At 45.2% G+C, this 8,562-nt stretch overlaps 1 long non-coding RNA gene across 1 annotated transcript; it reads left to right on the top strand.

Moving 5' to 3' along the window:
* The first annotated feature begins 3,925 nt into the window (after positions 1 to 3,925).
* LOC116099330 lies at positions 3,926 to 7,701 on the top strand. Its single transcript, XR_004122214.1, has 2 exons — positions 3,926 to 4,061; positions 7,478 to 7,701. It is a non-coding gene; the product is annotated as an uncharacterized LOC116099330 (long non-coding RNA).
* The last annotated feature ends 861 nt before the right edge of the window (positions 7,702 to 8,562 follow it).

Below are 8,562 nucleotides of genomic sequence, written 5' to 3' on the forward strand. Positions count from 1 at the left end.
TTCCAGTGGCGCCTTATATCCTCCCACCACGCTCAGAGAGATGAATCAGACACACAAAGACAAATACCCTTCACCAATTCTTCATGCAAGAACGAGACAGAGCCAGACATAGTGGCCCACACCTGTAATCCCAGCACTTAGGAGGCAGAAGGAGGAAGATTAGGAAAGAAGGAAGAGACGAAAGGGAAGAAAGAAAAGAGGGAGAGCTAGTTGGTGACAGTTATTCCCATTGGGCCTGGCAGGCAGTACAGAAGATTCCCCCTCTCTGGCAAAGACATTCGCTTGGAGCTGAGCTAGCTTCCTCAGGTCTGATTCTCAACCTTGTTCATTGTCCTGTGGAGCCAGAGAAGCTTTGGGTTTGATGTCCTATGCATTATAGGATGCTGCGCAATACAGACCTGGTACCTGCCTCCAGTTAAGACAACCAAAAATGTCTCTAGACCTAGACAAATATCTCCAAGGGTCAAATTTGCCCCATAGTGAGTGAGAACTGCTGTTCTAGATGGACCTCAGGGCAGGCAGGCAGGCAGTCTCTCTGTCCATAAGCATTCCAGTCCTTGCCAGAGGTATTTATCTGATCACTTCCCCTCCCAGGAAGAGCAGCGGCCAGCCTGGTTCTATCTGTAATTGAGTAACCAGGTCATTTCCTTTGCAAACAGACTAGCTGGAGATGGGGCTCTTTGCAGTGTGCACAGAGCATTGAGGTGGGCTCTTCTGCTTGGGGGCTACCAACCCATTTCCAGATTGGCAATCTTCTGCCAGCAGGGCTGCTTCCACCCAAGGAAGCTGGTTTTATGAGAGTCGGACACTTAATAAACAAAGTACTATGGTGTGGTGAGCCTCAGTCTACAACCAAAATACAATACAGGAAGTGGCAACCCATGGAATCCGGACCAGGGTATGGCTTCTTATAAAGATACTCTGATTAAAGTTCCCCTTTCCCTGGCAAGCCTGGGGCATTCTCCGTTCTAGGGCTGGAGGCTTTAAAAGTGACTGGGCAGATTTTTACGGGTGGGGTCAGACACTCTCACCTCTTCCTTTACCCGGCAAACATTGCCTAACTGAAGCTGCTATCTTAATGAGCAGTTGTGAAAATGCTGAGATGAAGGCTAGACTGAAAGAACAATTTGGAAGAACTAACTTGTTCCCAAAGCCTTGGCATCTAACACAATGACAGAAAGGACCTTTGACTTTGGAAGGTCCCCTCCTGAGAAGCAGAAGCAGGTCTCCTGCCGGGGGTGGGGGTGGGGGCCTTCCAAAAGCAAGATGGATGTTGCTGTTGCTCAGGCACTCACTCAACAAACACCCACTGTGGCTTCCTGAGAACTGGGCACCATTGACAGCGCTAGAGAACAGCGATAAATGAAAAATGGAAAGCCCTGGGCTTCTGTCCCAGGGAGTGTCTTGGTGAACTATGTCATTTTTTTAATGAAACATTTTCTGTGCAGGATATATGTGTATGTATTTGTCTGTCTTCACTTCCCAAGTTCTAGGATTATAAGTGTGCGCTACTGTTGCCTAGCCTTTTTAGTGTACGTGCTAGGAAATGAACTCAGGTCCTTGCTTGTGGGGCGAGCATTTTACAAAACACATCTACCCCCTAAGCTCCCAATTTTTTTTTTCCTAAAGAAGAAACCTTGAAGTGTTCATTGTTAGTATAATTGGAGCAGGTCAGCAAAAGGATACTGTCTTAGTCAGGGTTTCTATTCCTGCACAACATCATGACCAAGAAGCAAGTTGGGGAGGAAAGGGTTTATTCAGCTTACTTCTATCTTGCTGTATAGCACCAAGGAAGTCAGGACTGGAACTCAGGCAGGTCAGGAAGCAGGAGCTGATGCAGAGGCCATGGAGGGATGTTCTTTACTGGCTTGCTTCTCCTGGCTTGCTCAGCCTGCTCTCTTATAGAACCCAAGACTTCCAGCCCAGGGATGGCACCACCCACAAGGGGCCCTACCCACTTGATCACTAATTGAGAAAATGCCCACAGCTGGACCTTATGGAGGCACTTCGCCAACTGAAGCTCCCTTCTGTGATAACTCCAACCTGTGTCAAGTTGACACACAAAACCAGCCAGTACAGATACCAATGAAAACGTCTATAGATCATGAGATGCTAGGGCTTACTAGAGCAAATTGATGATAATGGAAAGGTGGTTCAGGACATACCACAAAGGCATGGAAAAGTTAAGTTACTGACTGCAGACAAAAGCCAGGACACCATAATCTTTGCCCTCAGCCTACCTGGAAATCCTGACTCAGAAAAGAAAGTGATGTAAAAATACTTAAAGGGAAAGGGAGGGAAGAAAGGAGGGGAAAGGAAGGAGATAGGAAGAGTAGTGTCGAGGGAGGGGTTAAGAGGGGGAGATGGAGAGAGAGCGAGAGTGCGAGAGAGAGAGAGAGAGAGAGAGAGAGAGAGACAGACAGACAGACAGACAGACAGAAAGAGAGACAGAGAACAAGAGAGAAAGTGAGAGCAAGGGTGAGGGTGAGAGAGATCGAGAGAAAGAGAGAGTGAGAGAGCAAGAGAGACAGAAAGACAGACAGACATAGAGAGAGCAAGCCAGAGAGCGGGGGGGGGGGGGTCACATAGAGTTGCACATTCGCTGTAGCATTGCACTGAAGAGCTCCAAGTCCAGAGAGAAATGGGGGATGAAGATCACGCGGCTGGCGTAGCTACAGCACTCCAACTGGCACAACAAAACCAGCCCTTCCTCCAGGCAACAGAAAATAGCCTCTACTGCAAGCTTGTCTCAGCACACAGAACAGGAGAAGGCCGGAGAGGCCAATCAAATCTTCTGTGTTCTCTCTAACATGTGCCAGGGCAGCGGGAATCTCATGCTCCAGGGGAACGCATTGTGGATTTTCTGGGTCAGAATTCAGAAGTTCAGATTCTGGGCAAGCAATGATAATGGTCTGTATCATTTATATTGTGGTCCCCAAGGAAGATGCAGAATCAGGGTTCCAAGAACATAGAGCCAGGCCGGCCAGCTGTTTGCCGGGTGGAGCACTGTGCTGGCTCAGAGGTCACATGCTTCCCAAAGCTTGCCAGCACAGTACCCGGTTGTTTGTTTGTTTCCATCTTCCCTGTAAACAGTTTGGTCTCCTTCCAGGGGAACAAAGCTAATGTGAGCAGAGCAAACACACACACATGCTACCCACAGGGACCTACCCTGGCATCGAAGGAAGCCAGCTTTTTCTAGGGCAAGGAGAGGCTTAAAGAGAAAGAACCTGGCTTTTCTCGGGGCCTCAGCTCCTGCTGAGGATAGAATCATACGTTTGAAAAACACACAGGAGCCCTTTCGTTAGGGAGTGATGCTAAAATTGGCTCTTCCAGTTTGTAATAAAAGAAAACAGACCTTAGGATTCTATCCTGTCTAGCATTCTTACAAGAGTCTTCTAAAAGTTACCCCCCATTCAGGATCACCTCAGGTGTGACAAGAATAGTACATGTCTATGTTGTATTTAATGATACAACGATTCTATGCAGTTGAGGCTGTTCTGGGGATATTGGTGCATTCCTATGTTTAGTTTTATATTATTATATTATTGTGTGTACATAATTGGGGGGCTGTGTGTCATGGTGCATGTATGGGGGTCTGAGAACAGTGTTGGGGAGGGCTCTCTCCTTCCTCCATTACATGGGTCCTGGAGAGGGAATGCTGGTCACAAGAATCAGTAAATTCTTTACCTGCTGAGACATCTGGCTAGCCCCACTTTTTGCCTCTATCTGGCTCCATCTTCTCTAGTTTTGGCATTATTGATCCTTGTTATCCCTTCCGGTCTCAGCTGAAACGTCCCATCCTTGGAGACCTTTCCTGACTTGGCTTCCCCCTTCTGATTTAATATTGAAATTCTTCATTTGTTTCCTGATTTATATATTCTTGTATGGCTCGTCTCCCTTCAGAGAAATCTGCCCCCTGTGGCCACAGACTGAATACTGTGCTCACCTGGAACTCTTCAGTGGCAGTGTTTGAAAGATTGATGAAGAAACTACCAAGTTGACCTGGCCACTCTGACATCAGGAGCCCCTATCTCTTCTGGTCTGTTCTCCATCCACATGAGGTAATGATAATGACACCTGACTTAGAAATGAGGGTTGGAGGGGCTTGAGAGATGGCTCGTTGGTTAAGTGGTCCAGAGTTCAATTCTCAGCAACCACATGGTAGCTCACAGCCATCTGTAATGGGATCTGATGCCCTCTACTGGTATATCTGAAGACAGCTACAGTGTGCTGATATACATAAAATAAATACTTTTTTTTTTAAAGTGAGTATTGTAGGTTGATCTCAGCTTGCTATGTATTCAAATGCTAAATATTGACCCCCCCCAAGACCTGGTTGCCCCCAATGAGCAGATCCTCATGTACACCAAGTGATGCTATCTAAATTTAAAACTATTGGTTAAATAAAGGTGGTCACAGCTGATGAGTGGGAAAAAATAGAATAGGCAGAGTTTCAGTTACTGGATCCCAGTTACTGGGTCGCAGGTAGGGACCATGAGGAGGAAGGAAAAAGGAGTGTAGAAAAGGAAGAAGACAGAGACAGAACAAGGGACCACGAGCATGTGCCTGAGTCAATGCCCCCCAGGGCAGAAGTAACATGGGCAAGATTCAAACAGCAAGTACGCATCTGGGAAGTATACAGTCTAATTATTAGAAAAATCGATTTAGGGGTAACCCCACGATAATTGTGCTAAAGCTGATTTTTAAAAATCCATAGGACTCTGCTTTGATTATTGGGGGGCCTGGCCAGCTCATATTAATAACTAATGGACCTTATTAAAATCCATTTACAAGTGAGAGATTCAAGGGACGGGAAGATACCTCAGTTACTAAAGTATTTGTCACACAAGCATGACAAAAGCATGACAACCTGAGTTCCATTTGAAGAACTTTCACTAAAAGGCTCACAAACAGGAGCTGGGGAAGCAGAGACAGGCAGATCTCTGAGGGTCCCTGCCCTGTATAATCCAGGAGCCCCAAGCCAATGAGATGCCTTGTTAGGGGGAAAAAAAAGCTAGATACCTCCTAAGGAATGACAGTTAAGGTTATTTGTGGCTTCAAAGTACATATGTGCATCCACATGTACACACACAAATAAGAACATATACATACACACAAGAAGAAGAAAAAGGAGGAGGAAGAAGAGGAGGAGGGAAGAAAGGAAGGAAGAAAGGAAGGAAGGAAGGAAGGAAGGAAGGAAGGAAGGAAGGAAGGAGATAATGAGTTGGCATGGAAAGTCCTGTTACAGGACCCACAATGGCAGTGTGCCTGTATGAGGGCTCAGAGAGGCCAGCAGAGATGAGGGCAGGAAGGACCTCTGGAATCCCATAGGACTCCCACATGCCCGTGACTAACAGCACTCAGTGGCATGTGACAGATCTGATAGCAAACCAAAGAGCAGACACACAGAACCTGGGCCTTTTGGTATCTCTTTTCAGATATACGTACATGTGTTCTAATAGATGTAAAGGATTACATGGACACCAGGGTCACCAACATCTTTAAATGATATGGATAGGCACATAGGAGACATCTTATAAGATTTGAAACATGCCATGTGATAAAGAAAAAAAAGATTGTATTCCAAACTGAAGGACACAATGTAGCCATGAAAGAATGCAAATGACTGCACATAAACTGCACACACAGTGGACATATGATACACAAACATGGTAGAAACACCACACACCATGCATGGCATGCCCTACACAGAAACATAATACATGTATAACACATAATTATAAATATACACTATATGTATAACACACACCATACATATATATATTATATATTCCCACTGTACATACCCATTGTATACTGGATACACACACACACACACACACACACACACACACACACACACATATATATATATTTTGTTTTGTTTTGTTTTTTCGAGACAGGGTTTCTACACGTAGCCCTGGCTGTCCTGGAGCTCACTCTGTAGACCAGGCTGGCCTCGAACTCAGAAATCCGCCTGCCTCTGCCTCTCAAGTGCTGGGATTAAAGGCATGTGCCACTATGCCCGGCTCTGGATACACAAATATTGCACATACCCTTCCATGCATCATACATTGTAGACATACAAACACTAAACACAAATATATACATGATACATACATCTAACATACTGATACACTGCACAGACATCATATACTACTGTGTGTATATGATACACACAGCATACACACATCACATGCTGCTATATGTACATTATACACATGGAATATACACAGTGCACACACATCATGTGGTGTACAGAGATCATACGCATTATACACACATCATACACTGCACACACCTGTGATATATATACTATACATACATCATACGTACTATATATACATTATAACACATCCTACATCCTACACACTATACACACATGACACACATCCCATACACACACATAGTACATACCAACAGTCCACATACCTCACTCTCAGACATCACTTACACAAGGTACATATTTATGCTCCCACTTGGATGTAGTTCCTTTGAACCCACCACCTTGAGCTACCTGCCCTTACCCCAACAACAATTCCATTCATCAAGGCATATTCAGGCCTCCCTTTTCAGAATCTCCATGATGACATGAAAATACTACCTAAAATGTCGCCTCTTCTGGAAACATAAACCATATGGCTCTGTTTGATATTTGAAAATGACCAAACAGAAGTTCAGATACCCTGGGGCAGGGGATTGGACAGCTAATCCCACATGTTTCTGAAAAGTAGGTACCTCATTGTTGTTGCCTGTGCTTCAGAAAATAACTCTCAAGGCAGCCGTAAGAAGTGAGATTGGAAGAGCGTGCCTCACCGGCTCAGTAAGCATTTGGTTTCCCAAGGTATGGAATCCTGAAGTACAGCATTCTTTGGCATCTATAAAGCACACTGTGCTCATGTAAACATTCAATACGGTCACTGACAGAACACCCTTATATGGAGAAGACAGCTCACAAGTGCGCACATGCGCGCGCACACACACACACACTGTAACATGCTCTGTGTTCCTCCAAGGGCCTGCATCTCCATTCTGGTAACTAAAATGACACTTTAACCTGTGACCCCTGCTGCTTCTCTATCAGGAAAGGACTGTCATGGATGCAGATCACTTACTCTGTCAGTCACTGGGCTACTAATCATAAGTTCAGGCAGAGGAGCTTGCAGACGATGCATGTGTGAATTACATAACTGTAGGATCGAGTAACACCTCTCCCATGTCCTCCCTCATCTCTCTCTGGTACAAGTATTTGAGAAGAATAAACTTGGAGTGGCAAGTCCGTTCTGCCACTCGTTAGCTGAGGGACCACAGGCAAGCTACTTTTTACCTCTCTCTGGTCACCTCTAAAATGGAATTGGCGTGTGTGCATACTAGGAGGAACACGGAAGTTAATGGAGAACACAAAAAATCACAGCCCAGTGTCTGGCACAGGGTGAGTATCCAAATTAATTATATTCATGGTCTTTTCATTTTACAGTGTGGAAGGCAGCTGTTATCGCCGAAAGTTATATTGTGAACTTTCTCCTTGACAGAACGTTGAATTCCATTACTTGAACATATTCAAACGAGGAGCTATTAATCTGTTAGTCGGAACCATCTACAGGTTGGTAAACAGAAAAAGCTGTAGCCTGGGAGGAAGGAGTGCCATCAAAGCCGCTGGAAAGAATTTTAAAAATAAAAAAAATAAAAAAGTCCTAGAAATTTCGCTACTCAGAGGCTCTGCATCTCAAGACGGTGGATACAAGCGCAAACACATTTATATGTGTAAAACTCAATCAAATTAGGGGGTATACGTGCGCAAGCATGTCACACTGGGAACAGGAGGGTGTTAGCAGTACCTGGTGCTGCTGAGCATGCCTACGTTGCTCAGGACCACTGTCCACTCAAACAATTTTCTGGACATTTGAGATAGCAATGCTGAAGCTGAGAGGCCATATCTACCACTAGGCAGCTCTCTGACCCCAAACCATCAGGCTAAGCAGGAGCCACACGAATGTTTCATGTGAGTTATTTTGGAAGCACCTTTTTGATAGGCCTATGAGGATTAAGACCCTCACCCCAAGTCCACAGCTCACAGGTGTCTTGGCTGTTGTCTGAACTCATACCACTGAGCCTGCCCTCTCAGCTCTTACAGGTCTTGCCTTGCTTTGGACTTCTAGGGTTATGTCCTTATAGGTTTATGGAGATACGCTAAACTCAATGGCTACAGAGAGCCTACCAGACACTCAAACTCCTATGAAGAGAAGGATTAGCCCTAGAAAGTAAAACAAACTTGATCGATCCTTAATGTCTGCCACAGGCACGGGGGATGTATGTGTGGTCCTCTTAGACACAGGTGTGTCATCCTTAGACTCAATGGTCTTTATTTAAGGTCTAGCCAAGTGCCAGCCACCCATATTCCTATGTTCCCCACTATGAACATCCTCACTTTTTTGGCCAAGAGCCCATTTCTTGCCAAGCTGTGCACATCAAAGTGAATCAAGGTTTGAAGAGTCTGCTAAAAGGATTTACTCAATCCAAGGCTGTCCCTGGTTGCAGAGAAACTGCTGAAGTCTCTTGGTT

Source organism: Mastomys coucha, unplaced genomic scaffold (assembly GCF_008632895.1).
Source record: "Mastomys coucha isolate ucsf_1 unplaced genomic scaffold, UCSF_Mcou_1 pScaffold20, whole genome shotgun sequence".
Taxonomy (NCBI): Eukaryota; Metazoa; Chordata; class Mammalia; order Rodentia; family Muridae; genus Mastomys; species Mastomys coucha.